The sequence below is a fragment of the Chiloscyllium punctatum genome, chromosome 45 (genome assembly GCF_047496795.1).
Source record: "Chiloscyllium punctatum isolate Juve2018m chromosome 45, sChiPun1.3, whole genome shotgun sequence".
Taxonomy (NCBI): domain Eukaryota; kingdom Metazoa; phylum Chordata; class Chondrichthyes; order Orectolobiformes; family Hemiscylliidae; genus Chiloscyllium; species Chiloscyllium punctatum.
In genome coordinates this window covers 16,089,977-16,114,095 of record NC_092783.1, presented here as the reverse complement: position 1 = coordinate 16,114,095, position 24,119 = coordinate 16,089,977, and the positions used below count along the sequence as shown (strand labels likewise).

Sequence of the window (24,119 nt, the reverse complement as noted above, 5' to 3'; positions counted from 1 at the left end):
GGAAATCATGCTTGACTAATCTTCTTGAATTTTTTGAGGATGTAACTCGGAAGATGGACGAGGGAGATCCAGTGGATGTAGTGTACCTGGACTTTCAGAAAGCTTTTGATAAAGTCCCACACAAGAGGTTAGTGAGTAAAATTAGGGCGCACGGGATTGGGGGCAAAGTACTAGATTGGATAGAGAATTGGTTGGCTAATAGGAAACAAAGGGTAGTGATTAACGGCTCCATTTCGAAATGGCAGGCAGTGACCAGTGGGGTACCGCAGGGATCCGTGCTGGGACCGCAGCTTTTTACAATATATGTAAATGATATAGAAGATGGTATCAGCAATAACATTAGCAAATTTGCTGATGACACAAAGCTAGGTGGTAGGGTAAAATGTGATGAGGATGTTAGGGGATTACAGGGTGACCTGGACAAGTTAGGTGAGTGGGCAGATGCATGGCAGATGCAGTTTAATGTGGATAAATGTCTGGTTATCCACTTTGGTGGCAAGAACAGGAAGGCAGATTACTACCTCAATGGTATCAAATTAGGTAAAGGGGCTGTTCAGAGAGATCTGGGTGTTCTTGTCCACCAGTCAATGAAGGCAAGCATGCAGGTACAGCAGGTCGTGAAGAAGGCTAATAGCATGCTGGCCTTCATAACAAGAGGGATTGAGTATAGAAGCAAAGAGGTGCTTCTGCAGCTGTACAGGGCCCTGGTGAGACCACACCTGGAGTACTGTGTACAGTTCTGGTCTCCAAATTTGAGGAAAGACATTCTGGCTATTGAGGGAGTGCAGCGTAGGTTCACGAGGTCAATTCCTGGAATGGCAGGATTGCCTTACACGGAAAGACTGAAGCGACTGGGCTTGTATACCCTTGAGTTTAGAAGACTGAGAGGGGATCTGATTGAAACGTATAGGCTTATGAAAGGATTGGACACTCTGGCAGGAGGGAACATATTTCCGTTGATGGGGGAGTGCCGAACCAGAGGACACAACTTAAAAATACGGGGTAGACCATTTAGGACAGAGATGAGGAGAAACTACTTCACACAGAGAGTGGTGGCTGTGTGGAATGCTCTGCCCCAGAGGGCAGTGGAGGCCCAGTCTCTGGATTCTTTTAAGAAAGAATTGGATAGAGCTCTTAAAGATAGTGGAGTCAAGGGGTACGGAGATAAGGCTGGAACAGGATACTAATTAGGAATGATCAGCCATGATCATATTGAATGGCGGTGCAGGCTCGAAGGGCAGAATGGCCTACTCCTGCATCTATTGTCTATTGTCTGTCTATTGTCTATTGTCTATAAGTGTGCTCAGAATGGGGAAGATTTGCTGAATTTCCTCTCAATTGAGCCTGGAACCTGCAAGTGACTAAGAACGCTTTTACACACATAATTTGTCTTAGTTAACTGACCACCACTCACCGCATTTTGCTGAAGCACTAATGAAATATTGCTGCTGATGAGAAAATACGAAAGAGTGTGAGGGGAAGCATTTCTAATCAAAATGTTCGCAGAAGGGAAGCAGCTGGCTGTTATATGGCTAATTCTTCAGAGATTACAAAGTGCCTCACACACAAAATGGCTTAGCTTGATGATCATGGAATGGTAGACCTGTATTATAATAAATTAACAGGGAAGGTCACAATACTAATAAGTTCATGGGGTAATTAAAGTGCACTCCTCGAGAAAGAGAGAGGACTAGAGGAGCTTATAGAAGCTGAACGGCTGCAGTTGGGTCAGGGAGAAGGAAGGGACAACCGGGTGTCACAGTTTTACGTTCTTATAAATCAAAAGGTTATGAAACAAACCTCAACTCTAAATAAAGCGAAACCAGAATTAACAATATGGCTGGAAATTTGACATTAGAGGTGAGGACAGAATGGATTAATGAACATCTGAAAGAGAGATGTGTTAATAACTTAGGGGTCTGCTGATGCTTCAAGATGGTGCTGTTATCAAGGCGTGAACATGACAAAAGGTAATGTGTTTGGTCTTTGTTCATTGTTTGTGAAGCAACAAGCAACATCATAAGTAGCTCAGGGGCTTTAACAAAAGGTCAGTGCTCACACACGGAACATAATCTATTTCCAGACAAATGTGATGGATGTTTCCCCAATGCCTCCTCAGATTATTCTAGTTGGAGTTCAGTTGGAAAAGATTTAATGACTATAATTATTCTCCTCAGAAGTGCTTTGAGTTTAGATCATCTGTTTCCAAGAAGCGCTCTCTCTCTCTCTCTCTCTCTTTTTGCAGAACTTTGAGAAAGCTGGCCAAGTTAGCCAGTACAATATAAAATTAACATTATCAACCATTTCCTTTAAAGTCAGCTACGGTGTAAAAAATCTCGGACTGGCCACAGATGGTTTTCATGTTACTGCTGTTGTCAGCTTTGTCAAGACATACCAGTTCAGATCATGCCCCAGTACAAGAAAATATTGATTTCTCTGATAACAGCTCGAGGAATGGATCATGTTGGAATTCTGAGCATCTGTTATTGTAACAGGAAAGAGGTGCGCATGTTTATTGTTTCAGTAGCCGAGTTTAAATTGGTGGATTTTTTTTTTGGGTGTGCAAAAGATAAAAAGTGATTTAATTAGCAGTTTCTTTCCTGGGAGGCGAAAGATTGCGATGGGTGGCTCCATTGTGTAGATGTTTGAACATAAATGTATCTAATGTTTATGCCTCATTATATTTGCTCTACATCCTTGACAATTGCTGCCTCAGTATGTGCCACAAAGTGCAGCTATCTCTTGGGCAGCACGTGGCTAGGAAGATGGGCTGGCCTTTGAGAGTGCTTGCAGCTCAGATCCACTAACCAAAGGCTTGAGTGCAGCTTGCATAAAGTTGGCTTGTAATCCTAAATGTGGAAGATCGAGGGCTGATCTAACTATGATTTGTAAACTATTAAAAGGATTCAATATGGATATTAAGGATTCCTCTCCTGAAGGAATCCAGAACAAGGAGTGGGATTTTCTGGGGGGGATCATGAAAACCTCACGGCTATTTACATTGAGGTAGCACCTCACTCAGCTCGAAATCTCCGCTCAGAGAGCTGTCACCTGGTCTGAATGTCTGGTCAGAGTCTGCAGTCCCAGTAGTGGCTAGGACTAGTACCACAAGTAATGGTCAGATTGCAAGTCCCAGAACCAGTTAGGTACCAAGGAAACATCGGGGAGGGAATTGGAATGGGAGTTGGGGGTCTTGATGAGAGGCCAGGGTGGAAAGGGGCATTTCTGGGGGAGCAGATCTTGCGGAAGGGTGCCCTATGTGGAAAAGGGACAGTTCAAAGTAGGTGGTCCAGCCCTTCCTCCCCAGTCACAGGACAGGATTGTGGTTCACCCCCTGCCATTAAACTCCTCCTGCCAGCTTCAAGGTTGAGGTCAGGAAGGAAGGAGCCCTTAAAAAGGCTGTTCATTGGCCTCTTAAAGGCCCCAACTGCAGTGAAGACGGCGTGGTAGAGTCATACAGCACAACCCTTCAGCCCAACTCATCCATACTGACCATAATCCCAAACTAAACTAGTCCCATTTGCTGGCATTTGGCCCGTATCCCTGTTAACCTTTCCTATTCCTGTACCTATCCAAATGTCTTTTAAATGTTGTAAATGTGCTTGCATCCGTCACTTCCTCTGGCAGTTCATTCCACGTGTGTGCCCTGCTCTGTGTAGAAAATGTTGCCTCTCAAGTCCCTTTTACATCTTTCTCTCACACTAAAAATACGCTGCCTAGTTTTGAATTCCCCCACCCTCGCTAAAAGACCTTGGCCATTCACTTTATCTATGCCCTTCATGATTTTACAAACCTCTACGTAAAGTCACCCCTCAACCTTCTACTCTCCAGTGAAAAAAGTCCCAATTTATCCAGCCTGTTTATAACTCAAACCCACCAATCTTGTATAAGTCCGGTCCTTGTTGTTTTACCAAAATACAACACCTCACATTTATTCAAATTAAATTTCACCTGCCTCTCCTCAGCCCATTGGCCCAAGTGATCTTTCGAATCTTAGTTAACCTCCTTCATTGTCAGCTACACCATCAATTTCCACATTAGGCCTTGTCTGTTCCAAATAAAATTGCAGGTAGTTTAGGCCACCTGGGAAATTTGATATTCCCTCCAGCCCCAAACCTGCTAACAGGAGATAGTCTTCAAATTTAAAACATGAGTGAAATTAGGAAACGCATAAAGTTTGGGATAATCCAAAACTCCCTCCCTCCAGAAGGCTGTGGATGCCGGGGGACGATTAGAAATTCAAGAACCGAATAAAAGAGAACAGAAGTATTTTGGGCACCTGATGCCTGAGAGAAGCAGAAGGATCAGGTTTATTCACTGCCCGAGGGAGATATTACATAATGAAAGATTTGCAAGTCGTATAAAGCGGGCCGACTGAGAAAGAAAACTTTCTTTCCATGAATTTACTGTTTTTTTTAACACAACTGTGATTTCTTTGAAGGGAAATAGCCCATTATTATAACTATCCTTAACATGGTGTGGAAGAGCTGGTGTTGAAATGGGGTGGATATAGTTAAAAATCACACAACACTAGGTTATAGTCGAACAACTTTATTTGGAATCACTAGCTTTACTCCCAAAGCTAGTATTTCCAAATAAACCTGTTGGACTATAACCTGGTGTTGTGATTTTTAACTTTATCCCTACAACGTGTACATGTGTAAATATTGAATTTTATGCGTTTACCTCACAAACAATTAGTTATTTGGAATAGGGTAGTTTAAACCATTTTTAAAAATGCTATTGTTGCATCCTTCAGTTTGTTGTAACGTACTAAAAATATGGCAAAGGTTGGTGAAACAATAACACAGTTATCCGCACATAAGACTACTTACAAACAAATATTCCAGATTTCTGATCAGATCAGAAATCCTATTTTCTGCCCCTCGTCGGATAAAAAAGTGATCCATTTACCTTTGGATAAATTATGCACTGGAGAGTCCTGGACAGTGACCTCCTGCCGCAAACCAATCAGGAATCCATGCATTCAGCAGTGAGTAAAGCCTTAGTGGAAACTATTCCCCCTTCTGCAGCAGTAAATGTGTTGGACTCTGTGATTTAATGTCCAGTAGCACAGCCAGATACTCAGACCTTTCGAGGGAAAAGGTAAGCAAGTCAGGTAAGTGTAATGTCATGATGTCAGGTAAGGGGCAGTGAGCCAATTGGGTGAGGTTGCTCGTATGACAGGTGGATGAGGAGGGGGGTGACAGGTGGGGAGGATGCCTGGGTGCCTGGTAATTGAGTGCTGAGGGTGGGTTAAGAGGGTTGTCAGATCCAGGCCTAACAGGTCAGTGGGGATGGAGGGGAAAGAGTGTCAGTTTTGGGGGAGGGGTGGTGGACTGGTGAGGGAGGAGGGGATGCTCTGTCTGGGGGAGGTCAGACTGGTGGAGTGGAGTGTCAATTCAGATTGGGGTCGTGTCAGGGCAAGAACAGAATCAAACTACTGGAGAAACTCCGCAGGTCAGGCAGCATCTATGGGGAGAAAGCAGATGTAATGTCTTGAGTCCAGTGATTCTTTTTCAGAACTGGTAGTAACTAGGAAAAGTTGGTACATATGCTGAAGATGGGGGATGTTGGTTAGCGGGGTGGGGGTTTTGGGAAGAAGTGAGCAGATAGGTGGAGATAGGGAGACAGAGGGATGGATACTGGCAAGCCTGGGGGAAGAAAAAGCTGATAATGGAGACAATGTGCAGGTAAAAATGGATTAGCTGTGCTGAAAGCAGTCCATGTCATGACAGGGCCTGGGGTGTGAGAGTGGGTAAAGGACACTGGGAAAAGTGTTCCGATCCTAAAATTATTGAACTCCATTTTGAATCCTGAAGGTTGTAGGGTCCCCAAGTCGAAAATGAGATGCTGTTCTTCCAGCTTTCACTGAGTTTGCTGGAGCACTGTAGCAACCCGAGACAGGGATGTTGGCCAGGGAGGTATGTTGAAGTGGCAGGCAACTTGAAGCTCAGGGTGCCTTTTGCAGAAAGAACGTAGGTGTTCCACAAAGCTGTCACCCAGTCCATTTCATTTCCCTAGTGTAGAGGAGATCACGTTGTGAGCAGCAAGTGCAGTAGATTAGATTGAGTCCAGAGCAGGTAAAGTGCTGCTTCACCTGGAAGGTGTGACTGGGGCCTTGGAAATTGAGGAGTAAGGAAGTAAATGGCCAGATGTTACAAGTGGGAAGGTGCCATTGGAATGTAGGGTGATATTGGGAGTGGAGGAGGAGTAGACCAGGTAACGGGTCTCTACGAAATGCTGACAAGAGTGGGGAGAGGAATATGTGTGAGGGTGGCTTCCCACTGGAGGTGGCAAAAATGGTGACTAACGATCAGTTGGATACGGAGGATGATAGGGTGGAAATTGAGGACTAAGAGACCCTACTGCTGTTGTGGGAGGGAAGAGAAAGGGGTAAGTGCAGAAGGGAGAGCTATGCAATGAGTCAGGGGAGGTTTAGCTGTGGCACTCAATGGTTCTGGCAATTACTGTAGTTATTCAGAATTTATGGTAGACTATTAATCCTTTAAAGTTTTCTGGATAGCAATTAAGCTGAAGTGAGTCAGAATCTTTCGAATTATCTGACTATAACGGTCTCTTTTTGAAGTGTTCCAGGTATAGACAAACTGCCCTTCAAAAAATTCCATTACTGGGGAGTCACCTCTGTCAGGAATTCTGCTTGGTCCTGAGGCCAACTCCAGTTTGGGTTGTTCCAACAACTCTCCGGCCATTGCAATATCTGGGTCAATGTCACCTGGGAGACTGTCAACCGGCTAACCTAAAGGACTGCTAAAGAGTCATGGGACAAAACATCACGTCCTGCCTCAACAGATTAGTGGTGGCCAGCAGATTGAGAAACTCTTTCTGAAAGATACATGGACATGACCACAGCTGTGGCTTTCTCAGGGCTTCAAATTGTCTTCAAGGTGTGTGGCCGTTTCATAGCAATGACGGTGTTGGAATGGATACTGTGAACAACTGAGCGTGCTGTATACAGTAGGCTTAGGGTGTGTGCTGTGATTTAATGTGAGTCATACAGCGCGAAAACAAACCCTTTGGCCCCATTCCTGCATGCGGTCCAGGTTTCCTAAACTAGTGCAGCCAGATTGGACATCAATCCTCTCTGAACCTTACAAAGCTGAAGGTAGGTTTAGTAGAAAAAAGTGCAACTGTAGTGTCCGGACTGTAGCTTTGCCTCTGCAAGTGTTCGATGCTTTCAATAATTACTTGTTGCTGAAAAATTCTACAAGCAGATTTTGAGGTGCTAAAGGAGATTAGCTTCAAGCACCTGCACAACTCCATTTCTGACAGACATAGTCATCCTTTCCTCCAGGTGCACAATATGATTTGGAGAATGAATGGAGAGCACATGGAGTAGAGAAGAGATTGGAAGACCAACTCAGCAGGAGAGACCTACCGTATGAATGGAGCAATTCTCCTTTCTGAAGCTCAGTCGGAAACAGTGTGTGGAATATCAGTGCTGCAGTAAGGGTGCCATCCATGAGGTCGACCACTTGCTTAGGTCACACTGCAATCAAGCAGAGCTGGGAAGGAGTGTCACAGCCAATGGCAGTGTCACTGACTGTGGTAATGAACTTCTGGTGTCAGGCTCTTTCTGAAGAAGGGTCACTGGACTTTGAAACTTGGACTTTGCTTTCTCTCCACAGATGCTGCCTGTCCTGTTTGTTTCTTTGTTTTAGGTTTCCAGCATCTGCAGTTCTTTATTTTAGTTTATCTAATTACAGTACAGTTTCAGGATAGTGACATGCATCAGCAGTTGGAAACTGTAAGCTTTGAGTGTTGAAGTAACTCTTTCAAGCTCGAACTGGAGCTATTTGCAACAATTCAGTTTGCTGTCTATCATTCCAAAGGAATCGCCATTGAAACTCTCTTCTCAGAAAGCTACCTCTATTTCATTCTTCTTTGCCAGTGAGCTGTAGGGGGGAGTGAACCTGCAACTTCACTTGACTTCCCTGTGGTGCTGGGTGCTATTGAATATTCAAAGTTAAAAATCAGACAAGACAGGTTATAGTCCAACAGGTTTATTTGGAAGCACTAGCTTTCAGAGCGCTGCTCCTTCATCAGGTGATCGAAGGAGCGGCACTCCAAAAGCTAGTGCTTCCAATTAAACCTGTTGGACTATAACTTGGTGTTGTCTGATTTTTAACTTTGTACACCCCAGTCCAAACACCAGCATCTCCAAATCATTGAATGTCAACTCTGCCCTCTACTGGAACCAGGAGGGATTCCACTTAACTTCTGGTTGATGTGTGCCACAGGCAGTCACTTATCCAGATCAATACCACCACCACCACCCCCCCCCCCCCCCCCCACCCCACCCCCCCCAGTGCCCTGGCAATATTCAGGATATTCTGTGGTAGTCCATTCGGTCAGCTATATTTGAGCAATTACACCAAACTCAGATGGTTTACAGCAGCTGCCGAGTGACTCATGGCTGATGATTCCAGGGTGCAACCCTCATTGGCATACAATGTGAATGCAGTAAAAACCAGCCTGTCATAATATCATCTGGTTTTAAATTTAGGTTTGGAGATGTAACCATGACTACTTCGGTAGGACATATATAGATATTAAAAACATCTAACGTTAAAGGTTCATGGAGGACTCAAGCATTAAAGACATCATCACAGCTGGCAGAAAGAGCCAGAAAAATCTACGTTTAAGATGAGGACAAGCCTGGAAGGGGTCAATGGGATGACAAATATAAAACCCGATAACAAAAAAAAGGTTCAAACGACAGCTTCATCCCTGAAAGAAAGAGGTGGACAGATAAACGCCAACGTCACACTCCAGCATAAAAGAAAATGTTAACTACAGTTGGAATACTGGAACTACCCAACTGAGAAGAAGGCAAAAATGTTTTTCACTTGAATACCATTAGAAACCGGGATTCAACAATCTTCAAAGAGAAATGAAATATCTTTAATGACAAATTTGTTAAGATTGAAAGAAATACCCGTGGAAGGTATGAAACATCACAAATATTTACTTACTCACTCACTCACTATTCTCCACTTGCCTCTGGATGTCAGTCTACTCCGACCCCGCTACTCAGTCTGACTGGTAGAAGGAGGCTAACTTTCAATCACACACTCTTGCAGGGTGACCTCCAGCAGCTCTGGCCTGTGAAGGCCCCATTGTGAACTACAGAATCTCAACATGGGTGGTTACAGACACAGAATGGACACTATGTAATGGCAAAGAGGGGGTAAAATTCTGTCATTTTGACAAAAGATCATACTCCATGGAGCCAAGGTCCGCTCTCCGGTGTGCTGCTGCAGTAATCCTAGTAAGTTGTTGGAGAACAGCTTGTTGGGTCGCTCTTGTCCTGGTAGTCCACGGTCATGAGGGCATCAGACTGAGCTTAGGTGGTTGAGTTTCTACTGCAACACTCACACATTGGGTGTCTGCTGCTTATGGGTTTAAGAAGCTGTGACATCAGCTACCAGAAGCTGCATTGATACAGCATTCAAACCAATGTCGAGTCAAATCCGACGTGTTAATGCAGTTAGTCATCATTTTCAGGCTAGAAAAGATGGGAGGAGAAAGTGAGGACTGCAGGTGCTGGAGATCAGAGCTGAAAGTGTGTTGCTGGAAGGGCTGATGCCCGAAACGTCGATTCTCCTGTTCCTTGGATGCTGCCTGACCTGCTGTGCTTTTCTAGAAAAGATGGGATCCAAGTTCTGAGCCAGACTGGAGCTGGACCCTTCCAGCTTCCTTGACAATATCTATAGGTTTACTGGTTGGCTTCTCAACATAACAAGCATTCCATTTTGCTTATGTTCTTCTGTGGGCTGTACACATCTGAGTTCTGTGTTGGATCCTCACCCTTGGCCCAACAGCTGGGTATACTGTGCAGTCACCTGCTCTGTGTTGAGAACATTGGTTCTTGGTGCCAACTCAAACCTGTCCTGTCATTGACATACAGTACCTGAGCTGGTGACTGCAAATGAAGGGATCTTCCCCATCACTCTCTGCTTGATGTTCCTCCACAGTCTGCACCTTTTAAGCATCTGAAAGGAAAGTAAAGCATCTCAGTAAGATCAGAATAAGTGCACTCATAAGCATTAGGACAAAATGTATTGTTGTGATTGACAGGGTTAAATATTTCCTTTGTAATGGTTTGCATTCACAATGCAAAGGCTATCAAATGATCTGGAGCTGTGGCTGGTGTTATTATCAATATAAATTTAATTCAAGTGCAGTGTTCCCTTATGGTAAAAAAAAATGAGAATTTATCATCCCATGTTTAAGTTTATAACCACATGGATCTGTCAACCAAACAGTGAAATAGCAGGAAATTTAGTGTGATAAAGGATATTTCTGAAATCACTCATGCAGCATTTTTTTAACAATCCAAATATCTTTTTCAAAGAATTAAAGGACAGGAATTTGAAATGCATGACAGCTGAAAAGTTCCCTCTGCAAAGTTGTCTTGATATCTTTGACAGGTCTGTTCCAGTAAGCTCGACAGTAATGAGTTTTTAACATACATTCATGCCTATGTTTACCAATGTCAATGGGCAATGTACCGACCTTAAAGGTCATCTCATCTCCACAAAGTAAGCCATTCAGCCCATAATCTATGTCAGTTCCTCGCAGAGCAACCCACTCAGTGTCATGCCCCTGCTCAACACTGTAACCATGCAAGTTCATTTCCATACAATTTCCTTTTAGAATTGTTATGTTAAATTGGACTATTTAAATCTCTCTGTTTGTCCCTATTTTCCCAACTAAGTTTATTTCTTGATACTTTAATGTTATGTGGGTATTGCCGACAAGGGTAACATGTGTCGCCTAACATTTGAAATGATGAGTTAGGCTGTGTCAGAGGGCAATTAAGAGTTAACCACATTACTGTAGGTCTAAAGATTTTATTTATTCATTCATGGGATATGGGTGTCACTAGCTGGACTAGTAATTATTGCCTATCCCTAGTTGACCTTGAGAAGGTCATGGTGAATTACTTTTTTGAACCGCTGCAGTCTATTAGATGGAGATCTCCCCACAATGCCTTTTCGGGAAGGGGTTCCAGGTTTATCGCATACTGACAGTGATGGAATACTTCCAAGTCAGGATGGTGAGTGCTTATAGGGGAACTTTCAGATGGTGGTTTTTCCTTGTATCTGTGCTTCTCGACAGTAGAGGTGAGGTTGAAGAAGCTGTGGTGAATTTCTGCAGTGCACCTTCTGGATGTTACATGTTGCTACTAAACATCAGTGCGGAGTAGGTCAGTGTTTGAGGATGTGGCCCCAATCAAGTGGGCTGCTTTATCCTGAATGGTGTCAAGCTTCTTGAGTATTGTTACAACTGCAGTCATCCAGGAAAGCGTGGAGTATGTCATCACACTCCTAACATTTGCTTTTCAAATGGTGGACTGGCTTTGGAAAGTCAAAAGTGAGTTAGTCACTTCAGAATTCTTAGTCTTTTGACCTGTGTTTGTAGTCACAGTACTTGTATGACTAGTCCAGTTCTGTTTCGGGTCAATGGCAACCCCCAGGTTGTGGGAAATGGGCGATTCAGTGAAGGTAACACCATTGAATGAGTTACATGTTGAATAAGCCAGTTCAGGACACAACAGCTTTCACACAACCACAGAATTGTTAACCTGCAGTAAGAGGCTGTTCAGTCCACGATTTTTGCATCAACGCTGCACATGAGCTTTTTGGCATAGTGCCATTCCCCTGCCTTTTCCCAGTACACTCTTTCCATTCAGATAGCAATCTAAAATCGTCTTGAATGGTTTGGTCGAACCTGCCTCAATCAAATTAAATGTCTACACTTTCCACTGCCACGTAAAGGCAGCCAACATTGTCAAAGATCCCTCCCACCCTGACTATAATCCCTTCCAACCTCATCCACCATACAGAAGATGCAAAAGCAAAATCCAACAGATTCAGGAACAGCTTCTTCCTCAGTGTTGTTAAACGTCTGAATAGACTGGACAAATTTTAAATTTAATGTTGATCTCGTTCTTTGGGCACATTATCTATAGCTGTAACATTGCATTCCTCACTCTGTTCTCTGACTCTTATGCACTTTGTATGTATGATCTGCCCGTACTGCATGCAAAACAGAACTTTTTACTGTGCCTAGGTACATGTGACAATAATAAATTGAATCAAAATTCTGATCCCTGAGCTGTCTCCACTGCACTGACAGTACAGAAAGCAGAGATCCTGAGGGAGGGGAACAAGAGCTGAGATGTTTGGAGGTTCCAGAACAGTTATGAGAGCTGAGGGGAAGAGCAGTACAGCGATCCATTCACCACAATAAATTGTTGGTGAGCTGACTGATTTCTCTCTCCCTGAACCAGACAATTAGCTGCATTTCTCATCTTAGTGTAGTGTCTTCATGGCACAAGTCTTCCTTACTTTTGAGGGCTTGCTACAGTGTGTACATCTGTTTAGCCTCCAGTATATCAGCAGTGGATCAATCATCTTGCCTCTGAATCACTCTAGCATAGAGAACATCAAGTGCACTGCTGTCGGAAAGCTGCACTGTCAGAGGTCCAACCTTGAGGTGAGATAGTAAACCAAGCCCCATGTAAAGTAGAAGAGAAATTTATTGTCAAATGTACTTATACATAAAAAATACAGTGAAATGTTTTACATGTCGCCCCCACCACGACACCTACACACCTACATCAAGGACAGAAGTCATACATAATAAAAAAAAATAAAATTAGGACAAAGTTCATCACCGTTTAGTTAACAGCTCCTGGGCTCTGTCTGTCTTTTTTGGGTCAACTTGAAAGATATTGTAATGCTATTTTGAAAAGAAACAGGGGAGTTATCCCTGGTTTTCCAGCCAATATTTATCCCTCAGACATCATCACAAAATAAACAAGGTTTTCTGATCTTTATCATGCTGTTCTTTGTAGGAACGTGCTGTGCAAATTTGCTGCTGCAGTTTCTACCTTGCAACAGCAGCCATTGCCTCTAACTGCTTTGAGATGGCTCGTGTACATGAGAAGTATTATAACAATGCAAGGCTTTCTTTTGTTTCTTAGCTTATGACCCACTGGTGACCTGCAGAGTGCGAGTTGAAGACTGGGTTTGTTTTAACAGTAAACAAGTCTTCCGCCTTCCATGAATGTGCCATGCCTGTTCCTTTTAACATACTTGGAAGAAGGGACACTTTGTCAGAGGCATTTAGAAATCAAACCATTAAGCAGTAGCATAGCAGCTCGTGGAGGTTTTTAATTGTTTGAACGGCACAGTTCTAGCCCCTCCCTTGACTCTTTCTTTAGTTTGACGGTGCCCTGCATTATAGATTCTCAGCACATTTAAAAATAAACTTTCAGTTTTCCTGTATTTATTGGGGGGGGTCAGACATGAGCAATAATTTGATCCAACCAGACTCTGGTTCTAATTGTTTTTGCGGATCCTGGCCAGGGCAGTGTCCTTGTTCAGTAACAATATATAGCTGGGGGCCAGCACAAGGGTAGACATGAGTGTGTATTCTAACATATGCAGGATTATTTTTCCTCCCTGGCTCATCGAGATCAGTAACTTATTTCCTGAATTGAAAATATAATGAAGACTACATAATAGAGGGTCCTTCCTGCCAGCGCCATAACAAGTTCATTAACAACACTGGCTAAAAGAAGCAAAACGTATGGCAACAACTTTATCTTCTTAAAAAGAAGATACTTCCAATTCAACAAAAGGGATTGCATTATCTCCAGACAGAGATGAACCCAACGTGATATGTTTGTGATTTTTGGCTTCAGGGCTTTGCCAGTCCTCTGAAGTCCACCGTTCAGGCACTCCCTGTGAAAGTTCTTCTTCTGTAATGTATAATGCCGCACTCAGTTTAGGTTTGTTACAGACTGGTTGAGGAAAACGCAAAGTCACCACGGCGGATGGCTACAGCTAGGTCTTTCTCCTTGGCCATCTGGCAGCCATTATGGCCAAACCGATCTTACTAGGCCATAAGACGGTGGTGGTGAGGTCTGAAGGGTTAACATTTCTGGCTATTTTTACTAGAATAAATTCAAATATCTTGCCTTTTTACACAGGAGGATGAAGACTAGCCCTTCTCGTGGTCCCTATCACTTCAAAGCACCACACTATATCTTCTGGAAGACCATGAGAGATTGCCACACAAGTCAATGTGAGGTCAAGATGCCTTGGACAGACAAAGTCCTTCCTCCAAATGACAGTGAATCCCACTGCCTCTACCTTCTATTATCATGTGGTTTGAGTTCAAGACAGACTGGTCAAGGAGAAGGCAAAGTCAACAACTCTCTTTAAGCTTAGACCTGAAAATAACACTTTATTATACATCGATACTAAACACGTGTGGACATGTTAATCATAGATAGACCGGGCTTGGACAACTAGTTACACTCAGTAAAGACAAATCAAATTTCTGTGTTCATCTTTCTATACTCTTTCAGACTTTCCAGTTTGGCATCATAGGCTGTAGTAATTCCACTCACACACGGACATGAAAATACAAGACTTCACAATGTGAACAATACTTGAACCCACTTGTAAGTCCAACTAAACATTGTAAAGCATTCCCTCAGATATTCCCAAGAGCGGCGACTACAGTCAGATTGCTATGCAGCATTTAGATTATTACATCAGGACCGAGGTCACTGTTCTTTCTAGCAATCCCACTCCCAGTTCCTTCAGAAACATGACTGCATCCAAACTCTAACAATTCCCTCATTGTGCAGGATAAATAATCACAGATGTTTCCTTTTTCATGGAAGTAGGTGCTGTAATCTGTGAAGTTTAAATGTCCAAAGACTGCATGTGTTTATTTCTTTGTTCAGTGTGAACATCAACCTCACTATAAACCCCCTCCACCCCCAACCAACCAACAGTGATCTGCCTTACACCTCACCCCAACAGTGACCATCTCTCTCCTTCTTCCCAACAGTGATCACCCCTTTCTCATTCCCCCATCAACAGTGACCATCCCTTACCACCCTCCGACGGTGATTATCTCTTCCTCACCTCCAGTTCCCAAAGTGACAACCCCTCCCTCACCAACCCTATGACAGTGACAACCCACTCCCTCATCCTGACATTGATTAACTGCAGCAAAGTTCCCATCCCTCCCTGACCCCACAAAAATGGCTCCCCCCCACCCTGATGCCACACCTCGAACACTGCTCCCGAAGCATCAACATTATCAAGCATGGAGTCAGCTGGGCAGAAACCAGGGATCCTGGAAGTTGAATTTGGAGAGTGTGTGCTGGACTGTGATGTCAAGCTGGTGGTTGGAGAGAAATTGAGTGCTGGGTGGACAGGGTGGGGAAGGCTGCAGAGGGGGAGGTGGAGGTTGGGTCAGGCCAGAGGAAAGGGGTGTTGGATCTGTTGGTGTGTTGGGTTGTCCGGTCAGGTTGTCCGGTCCGGTAAGGGATATTGGGTCCAGGGTGATCAGGCCAATAGTGGCAGAGAGGCAATGGGGATTTTTCATGGGGATTGGCTCGGCAGGTTCTGATGGGCATTAGATGAGAATGGGGTTTGGACAGGGAAGAGTCTAGACAGAGGGCAGTTGTCAGTAGTCCAGGAGAGTGTAAAGGTTTAGGGACAGTGTAGTTCAGGGTAGGGGCAATGGTGGATTGGGCTGTCAGCTAAATGGTCAGCCAGGAGCTGGACTAGAGCTTCTAATCCACTAGCTTCTGGGTAACTAAGTGAGGAGATCTCATGGAATTTTCTTACTTTTTAATCAACTCTGTTAGAGGGTTCCAGAGGCTGGCCAATTGTCCATCAGAATTTTCTATCTGTCAGGCAATAGTCATGGAATCAGCTGTGTGAGCGGTTTCTACATGATCCCAATGAGAAATTCCAGTCTCTGCAAATCCAACAACTCACTGATCATCAGGATACCTCGGCCATTGTCTTTAGTTTGTGATTGAAATGGTGCTCCCTCACCATCAGCCCTGTTTTTCACCCTGACACCTGTCTAATGTTGAACCAGGCAATTTGTAGTTTACCCCAAACATTCATCTCGAACACCACCATCCATCCCTACCTTCATCACATCACCCAGTTCCACTGGGTGTATCTCACTCTTCTGTTGCTGAAACTCTTTGATATATTTAAACTTGATTATTTTAATGTGCTCCAGAGCGGTTACATTAATGTTGCCCCCTGTGATCAGTCAAAACTCTGCTGGCTGTATCATTGCTCACAATCACAGAGCACTTGCCATCCCCAGGCTTGCTGTGACCTACATTATCCAGTTAAGAAATGCCACAATTTTTAAATTTCTCATCCTTGTTTACAAAGCCCTCTCCATTTTGCCACCCCATACTTCTGTAATCCCCTGCAGCTCCTCAAACTTCTCAAATATCGGCCAAACCTGGCCTCTTGAACAACCTGAGGTTTAAACACCCGATATTGGTGGTTGTACCTTCAGCTGCCTCAGTCTAAGCTCTGGAATTTCTCTCCCTAAACCTCTCTGCATGTCTCTACTCTTCTCTCTTTCTGGACAACATTGTTCAAAATCTATCTGTTTGAGCAAACTGATGGTCATCTACCCCAAAATCCCCTTATGTGACTCATACTCCATTTTAGAATGCTCCTGTGAGGTGATGGAGGTAACTTCTATATAAAGGTGCCTTATCAATAAAAAATTGTTCTCATGCTTAATGTGTAACCATAAAAGGTGCTTCTCCTTTCAAACCCAATTCCCATCCTTTTCTAAAGGGGCTTGTCCTTCCTGACTTAACCCCGATTCATTCTGCAACCAAAATACATTTGGGAATTTTTGAAGACTCCACCAGATAGAAATTAGGTGCAGGAAATCAGGTTGTTTTTCATTCACGTCACCACCTAGAAGTTATCAGAACAATTATCATAAACCAGATATTTGATCAGCTGATTCAGCAATGATTAGAGATTGAACCTGCGACTTTCCTCGCTCAATTCTAAACATAGGCATCACATCTACTAATAGAGGCATTTGCAAAGAACTTCCCGGAGTTCTGGAGACTACACTGTTTATCCAAAATGGTGATCAGGCTCCAGATTCACACGTCCCAACTCCATGTCCGAGAGAAACCGTTTGCAGAGGTGTGGTTGGGAAGGGGCAGGTACAATTGGGGTGGGATGTGACACTCATGTGTGGGAAAGTCAAACTCAGTAGGGCCATTGGAACAGAGTTTAAATGGACCCTGTTTTTACTCCACTGGAAGTTTTGTGGAAATTACAAACTTTTACCAAAGTCATAAATACTTGTGAAATGACCATGACAATGTCATTACATCAAATTATTTACATGAATTCATCCTTAAAAATGGACAAATGAAACTGCCTGCCTGTGTCTGTGAGAGCTTAAAAATGTGTTGCTGAAAAAGCGCAGCAGGTCAGGCAGCATCAAAGGAGCAGGAGAATCGATTGTTTCAGGCATAAGCCCTTCGTTGAAAACTTCTGTTGCAGTATTTGTAATAAGGAGTTTCGAAATAAGTGAGTTAGTTTAATATAATTGGTTGGATTGCTAGGCAATTTCAGAGGGCAGTGTCGAATCAGTGCTATTACTGTAGAGCTGGAGTCAGATATTGGTCAGATGAGTAAGCATGTCAGATTTCCTTCACTGAAGAACGTTAGCAAACCAGATGAGCTTTTACCCCAATTAAGTAATTTCATGGACATCTTAATTGAATTTAAATTTCCTGGCAAGTTTATACAAGATTTTAATATGTAAACAAGATTGAGTAGTTGAATCCAATACTTGGAATACCAATAATTCCAATGAAATATTGAGAAGACTGAAAGCGTTGTATTCATCGACTCTATCCTTCTCTCTGTCTGAGGTTGAGCCAGATGGTTCATAATGTCATACTGTCATTACCCTGAGATGTACTTTCATCCACTTAGCAAGATCATCGCTAAGATCGCCTATTTTCATCTTCATAATGTCATCCATTTCCACCCTGTCTCAGTTCTCCTATTGCAAAAACCCTCACCATTCTTTGTTACATCCTGTTGATTATTTTAATGTAGTCCAGGCTGATTTCTCTCGTTCTGCTTTCCGTCAATGTCCAAAACTCTGGTGCCTGTGTCCTAGTTTGCAAAAGTGCAGTGTACCTATCATCCCTGTGCATTCTGACCTGTTCTTGTTGATATAACTCCAAGTACTACCATAACAGCATTATTAATGCTTGATTGTGTTCCACAACCTATCATCACAGCAGAAGGCTGTTAATTCATAACTTAGTTGACAGCTGAAATAAGTTATTTATGGATTAGCAGTAGTCGATGTGGGATTACAAATAGAAACATTGGTTTTTATAAAACATTGTGTACTTGAGGGGATTTAAATATATTGAATGGGCTTTCGTGTATTAGAGAATTTTTTAAAACATAATGAAGTCTGTCATGAATGTTTAAAACATTGGGCTGCATCTTACTTTGTTTTGGCTAAATCCAAAGTGCACCATTTTGTGGGATTCACACTGAAATAACTCCACAGAGGCCAGTATCCTGTCACCACATCACCCTTTACATATACGTGGGGAGTTCTTGACACTGATCCAGCTCCCTCAGAGCCAGCCCTCAGAGTGAACAGAACCTCTGACACTCCTGTTTATATCTGTCAGCCAGGGCTCCCTGATTGGGGTTATTAACCTAGTCCGATCAGGGAACTCTTATTCTATGAAATGCACCTGGCTGACTTTGTTACAATAGCTACACATACCATGAGGTTTACCAGATTTTCTTACTTTCATTTACCAAACTCACTTCATTAACTGCTTAGCCCAACCCTATGATGTCTCTCACGTTTGATTCAAACCTCAGTTTTACCATGGATCATTCCCTGAACAACTCGCCATTTGCCATGGGACGGCACGGTGGCTCAGGGGTTAGCACTGCTGCCTCACAGTGCCAGAGACCTGGGTTCAATTCCCGCCTCAGGCAACTGTCTGTGTGGAGTTTGCACATTCTCCTCGTGTCTGCATGGGTTTCCTCCGTGTGCTCTGGTTTCCTCCCACAGTCCAAAAATGTGCAGGTCAGGTGAATTGGCCATGCTAAATTGCCCGTTGTGTTAGGTGAAGGGGTAAACATAGGGGAAACGGTCTGGGTAGGTTGCTCTTCGGAGGGTTGGTGTGGACTTGTTAGGCCGACGAGCCTGTTTCCACACTGTAAGTAAGCTAATCCCAGAATTCAACGGCATCTCTTGCTATCCCATCTTTAGAGCTCATTGTGCAGCTCTTCAAGCTCGGTCAGACCGGAGCTGTCCTGAATAGATCCTGACATGGAAAACTGAGAAAATCATCACACTCCTGGATATCTGCTGAAGCAGGTGGTGCAGATGTGGGATTTCTCTTTACCCCAGGACCAACAGGGGAGACCATGACACTAGAAAATACCAGCCTGGTCTAAGGTTGCCACCTGGGTCAGTGGAGTCTCCGCCATATGGAAGAATGCCTAGCAATTGAGGAAGAATATCCACTCCACCAGCCTTAATGCCACCATCTTGTCTGATTCTGCCCCATGTTTCACCATTTCCCACGTTTCTCAGACCACTCGAGTATATACTGTAACTTCCCTGCCTTGAGCCAGCAGCAATGAGCCCTGGTGTGGCCCAGTGCTCAGGGGCAGGCCTTCAGTCTGAACTTACCCCAGTGGAGATGAGGCCAAAGGCTGCTGGGTGAGAGACATCTCCCTCAAGTTGCCTCACCATCAACAATCCCCCCAACGATGATCAGGTTGAGTCTTCTCTTTCCTAAGTAACTCATTTTTAAAACTTGCTGAGAATTAAGACACATATACCCTGAAGCATCCTACACATACACTTCACTGTCCAATGTAGGAAGGCCTCCGATTGGACCTGCCAACACGAGAAGGTACCCAGCAGCCTTAGTTAAATGGCCTGAATTGCGAGGGTGGTGTGGTCTGGATCAAGTTCTGAAGACTTGCCTGTTTCTCCCTGAGGACAGGATTCTGAACTACAACCGTTCTAACATCTGTTTCCCCAAATCAAAAAATAATCAGCATTTTATTTCCATTTTGTCATTTGGTTTGGGCTCTTCAACTAACCCCAGTACCGTGGACTTGAATTCATGCAAAGAGAAAACCAGAGTTTGCAAATTTGGAAGATTTCCGACAAAAGCAAAATACTACAGGTATTTGGATATCTGAAATAAAGATGTACAAAACCTTGGAAATACTTAGTGAGCCAGACAACTACGATACCTGCTGAGTATTTCCAGGATTTTGTGTTTGTTATTTTTATTACTATTTTGGAAGACACCACATTTGATTCCTAGAGGTTGAGGTAGCTGATCCAGTGGCTTTCGGGGTGTGTGTGTGTATATAGAACAGGGTCCTGGTCATGGACAGGAAATGTCAGCCAAGGCTCTTCTCCCAATTGACTAGTGAGTCCTTACGTTTGAAAAGCTGACTTTGTAAGGGCCACAACAAAACTGTTGGAATGTTTATCTCAGGTGCAGGGAGTTAGTTTGTAACACAGGATGTTCATAAATATACCAAGGGAGAGATCGAATGACAAAACATATAGAAATTATTCAACTTACAAAGTAAATGAGGGATACCATCAGTTCATCAATGCATTTGCTTTTAAGATGGAGTCCAAAAGTCCAAAGCAGGAGTTATCATCTGTAATTCCTTTGTGGTGGCAGTTGACTAAGCAGCCTCTAGTTGAGAACTCGTGGACAGTTTCTTCTCTTTATATTTCTCTTCAAAGGTGATTTGAGGAATATTTCTAAAATTTGGAAAAAGAATGAAAAGATTATTTACAGAGAGCAGTCTCAGATTATTGGCTGCTTTTTACAGTCCAGAGGTTTATTTTCCTTTTGTAGCTTGGAGTTAGGGATTTTGACATTGCCAGTAATTGCTGTATTACCCCTGAACCAACAGCTATTTCAAAATTGCTTAGTTAAATGGTACTGATCATGTGACCAAGCTTCCTTGGCGAGGGTGACAGGAAGGGAGGATGCAGGGAAAGCCGGGGGAGGTGGTGGTGGTGAGGGAGGTGTGAAGTAGTTTCCATCATGACAAAGTCTTGCACTACAAATAAATAATTGTCCGTGGCCCAACTCTGATGCTGAATAGGACGTCATTAACACATCTTATAGAATAGGGATAACTTTCATTTCTGTTGCTTGGGGTTTTTTTTCTCTCGGATACTATCACTTCTGCAACAGTTTTAACATAATAGTTCCATCAGGAGATACACGAGTACATTGATTATCTGGCTGATGTTGAGTTTGGAGAAGCTTCTGGAAGGATACTGCTAAATCCAGTCATGTGATTATAGCTGCCATCTTTGTTGGGGTTGTTTAATGTGATTTTAAAACAGACACTAAATAGGTAGTTAGGTATTACTTGTTTTTAATCCGTTCATAACAAGATTGAGACTCAGCTGTGTTTAAACGTGCTGTCTAAATGTTGTCAAATTGATGTTAATGACTAAACTTGGATATGGTATCTAAAGGTGAGTACTGCATATACAATATACAAAGAGTCAGCGGAAAAATTGGCAAAAAAGTAAGAACAAGTTAATTTGTGAGCCACAGACGTATGTTCAAAGCATGCCTACCTTTAATGTGGTTACTTTTCCTGTTAATGAGTTGTTCACCATTATCTCTGTTGTTCAGTCATATAATCAGCTTTATCTCTAAGCCATGCAGTTAAGTGACCTTTCTTTTAACTGTAAACTGCCTGCATGACTTCATTTGATTAGTGTTTACACTGCATCAGATTAAGGGCCCACAATTGGCAGTCTTTAGATTTGCCTGAATACTCCTATTTAAGTGTTGGTACTCAAAATAACACACAAAAATTGAGCAGGCACCAATACTTGAACCACAAAAATAACATTGGTCTAACAATCCAAATAGCACGTTGTGGCAGAAGAGAGATTTGTACCTACCACATTAAGCAGTATTCATCAATTGAGAAGAGGGGAAATAAAATATCCTTTTCAATCTGAGAATTAACATATTCCATTCCGACACAAGATTAAAACCTGTCAGCTGACGATGTCCCCACAAACTTTCACACAAGGTCAGAAGATCAGACTGCACTTCAGTTAGACAGTACAGGATGTGTCAGCTGCCCTTTACCATTCCTGGGTTGCAAATGGGGGATATCGGGGTTGCCTACTCTGGCTGGACATATTCTTCTTGCCTCAATCAGCTTTTTATCGCAGTATTTTAATAAATCGACCACAAAAATGTTCCAAAAAATTCACACCAAAATGTACATTTGAGACGAGTGCAGTGGTGAAAGTAATTAGTTTAAAAATAACAGTCTCACTCACTGGACTCCACAAAGACTGGAACCCAGAATGTTGTGAGAAGGAATGACCTCTGTTCCACAGTGAGGGGAGGGGTGAGACTTTAATAAAAGCACCAAAGAGTTTTTAAAAGGAAAGTTGCCTTCTGTAACATACTCGTGGTAAACCTCACAGCTTTTACTGAGGCTGCTTTCTCTACATAATGACAGTCCTTCATCCTTTGAACACTGTGAGATCTCTCTGTGTGTATTCAGTTGAAAAGTGGAAAGGAAGGGGCCATGCTGAGGTATTGCTGGGAGCCTGTAATGAGTCAATTATCTGCTCACTTGGAGCAGAAGATCGGAATGTTCTCACTGCCGGCCAGCTCACTGACCCACGATGTCTTTGCCATCTCAATGATCTTCCTCGCTGCTCATTCATGACAGTGGCTTTGCAGGAGTAAAATCTAACACTGCTCCCACAGGTCAATCTGAGTTGTCCAGCTTAGCCCTCAGCTACGCTGTGGGTGTTTTAGCTACTGGAGAATTCCGTGTGCTAAATTAACCTGGAGATACTCTTTCATCCTGCAGAGAAAACGGACATAAAATCTTTCAGTATCAACTGTGAAAATAGCAGAGTCAGAAGGTTGTGGGTTCAGGTCTGGCTCTGACTGGAACACATCCAGGCTGACTCCAGAACAATTACCGATGGAGTACTGAGTTGGCAGAGATGGTGCCTTTCAGATGAAACATTGAACCAAGGACCTGTTTTCCCATCATAGCCTTTGTTGAAGCCTGCTGCATTCCCTATATTACAATTCAATGCCATTCCAAATGGACTACCTTTACTGGAAAGCAGTTCAGGAGGTCCTGGGGTGTGAACAATGCCCTACGTGCTATGCCTCACTATGTGATGGGTTTGCTGCCACGATCCTCTTTCAGGGTTGGCACCTGGCGTGATTGAGGAAAGTCACTTCCTGGTCTAACTCCTGCACTGAACGAGAAGCAGTTAGTTGCATGTTGGCAACTAGTTCCCAGTTACACTGATATAGAATCATAGAATCCCTACAGCGTGGAAACATGCCATTCGGCCTAACATGTCCACACCAACCCTCCGAAGAGTAACCCACCCAGAACCATTCCCTGACCCTATTATCCTATATTTACCCCTGACTAATGCACCTAATCTTCACATCCCTCAACACTACGGGCAATTTAGCATTGCCAATTCACCTAACCTGCACACCTTTGGATTGTGGGAGGAATCAAGAGAACCTGGAGGAAACCCACACAGACAGGGGGAGAATGTGCAAACTCCACACAGACCTTCACCTGAGGCTGGAATCGAACCTGAATCCCTGGTGCTGTGAGGCAACAAGGTTAACCACTGAACCATTGTGCCACCCTAGAAATCAGGTGATAATCTCCCTTCCTCAAAGGCAATATCGAAAAGGTGGGACCATACTGCAAGTATTTAAAAAGTCAGAATCTTGAGTTTTCCAATTTATTGCATTAATTTGGGGGTCTCGCTATTCACTACCTTATTTTCATATATTTGCATCTCGTTGTCAACCCAACTTGCTTTATTTCTATGATAATTCTCATCAATTCTCCTCACCTTCTTGAGAACCAGACAGTGTCAGTTCCCAATGTCTACAACTGAGCAGGTGCCTACTGCTGCAGCTCAATGACAGCTTTTCCTGGCCATCACCGCTCTCTGTCCTCAGAACAATGACCCTGCATGGTACATTGTACCTTTCATCGGCAACAGGTCAGCACTGTGTTGTATGCCTGCTCTCTGACCAATTCCCACACCCCTTCAGACTCTCACTTTGAGGCTCTGGGCCTTGAGCCATTTGCATGCTTCTGCCAGGTCACTTAGCAAGCAGTATATACATGCGACTCAAATAA

The 24,119-nt window shown here is 43.4% G+C and overlaps 1 long non-coding RNA gene across 1 annotated transcript; it reads right to left on the bottom strand.

Annotated features, from left to right (window-relative positions):
• Positions 1-9,001: 9,001 nt before the first annotated feature.
• On the bottom strand, positions 9,002-21,643 carry LOC140467084 (uncharacterized). The gene is made up of 3 exons (XR_011955338.1): positions 21,532-21,643; positions 20,507-20,694; positions 9,002-10,016 (listed from the first exon to the last, which is right to left on the bottom strand). It is a non-coding gene; the product is annotated as an uncharacterized lncRNA (long non-coding RNA).
• Positions 21,644-24,119: the final 2,476 nt, after the last annotated feature.